This window comes from Kogia breviceps, chromosome 10 (genome assembly GCF_026419965.1).
Source record: "Kogia breviceps isolate mKogBre1 chromosome 10, mKogBre1 haplotype 1, whole genome shotgun sequence".
NCBI classification, from domain to species: Eukaryota; Metazoa; Chordata; class Mammalia; order Artiodactyla; family Physeteridae; genus Kogia; species Kogia breviceps.
The window spans coordinates 8,686,221-8,687,518 of NC_081319.1; the positions used below are offsets into that span (position 1 = coordinate 8,686,221).

At 45.5% G+C, this 1,298-nt stretch overlaps 1 pseudogene; it reads right to left on the reverse strand.

Annotated features, from left to right (window-relative positions):
* Window positions 1-234: 234 nt before the first annotated feature.
* On the reverse strand, window positions 235-1,002 carry LOC131763672 (eukaryotic translation initiation factor 4E pseudogene; annotated as a pseudogene).
* Window positions 1,003-1,298: the final 296 nt, after the last annotated feature.

Here is a 1,298-nt window from a genome sequence, read left to right on the forward strand (position 1 = left end):
ATGGGCCACGTGTGTTTGTAATGGTTAATTCTATTAAGCTATTGCAGAGTGGGCCAGGAACACATTTATAGATTCTGGGGACAATGTGTACTATACTTCTTTGATTGGGATAGTGGACACTCTAGCCAAAGTTAAAAAATATATATATATATTATATATATGAACACAGAAGTACAAGACAAAAGCGAAAGAGACGTCTCTTCTATCTTAGCACCATTTAGATGGAAATCAAATTTAAATGCAGTCCACTCTGCTTTTGAAGAGGCTTTGGTTCAGCTCCCAAATCTCGACTGCTTGACGCAGTCTCATACGAGAATACTCAGAGGGTGTCTTATTAAAAACAACAAACCTATTTTTAGTGGTGGAGCTACTCTTAGGAGCTGTGTCTGCGTGGGACTGATAAGAAGTCGCTGTCTTTGGAGGAAGTCCTAACCTTTCCTTGTATACCCTCCCTATACGTGTAACAGCTTCTCAGTTTTCACATTCAGTAGTCCACGCTGCTATTTTTTCACCTTTAGCTCTGACATTAACCACAGCTCCACATACATGATCACTGTTGTCATTGAAAGATGGTCCAGTAAGGCACAGCAGTGTTTCTAGCCAAAAGCGATCGGGGTCACTTGGTCTCTGCTGTTCGTTCAGTGTAATTAGCCATCGTCCTCCTCGTCTGTTTTTCTCATCTTCCCGCATAGGCTCAATACCATCCTTAAAAAGTGAGTAGTCACAGCCAGGCAGGAAACTGCTGGACAACTGGATACGGTTGTACAGAGCCCACAACTCTTCAACAGTATCAAACTTAGAGATCAGCCGAAGGTTTGCTGGCCAAGTTTTGCTTTTATCATTTTTAAAAATCCAGAGTGTCCATCTGTTCTGTAAAGGATGTTTAACGTAATGTTCTGGGTTAGCAACCTCCTGATGAGGTTCTGTTTTCTCTTCTTCTGTAGGTGGGGGCTTAGGAGTAGGGGTGGCTTCCAGTTCCGCAGTCACCATCTTAGATGGATCTCGAAGAGCTTGCTTTGAAGCCAGAGAGGTGGGATGGATTTAGATAGATGGAGAAGGAATGGCAGGGCCTTTCTGGCCGAGAGGAAAGAGACAGACTTGTTGGGGCTGAGTGAAAAGAGGTGCAGTCAGGGTGGGGATGAGACCTGCCCCGTCGCATCAGAGGCTGTGGCTGGGGAAGCAGCAGGGAATGAGGGGGGGGAGGGGTTGGGGAGATTGAGAGGGTAAAAGGGGTCAGAGGGCAAAGTATCGTCAGAAGATGACTGGAGAAGTTTCAGTAACCGAGCCAAGGGTCCCAC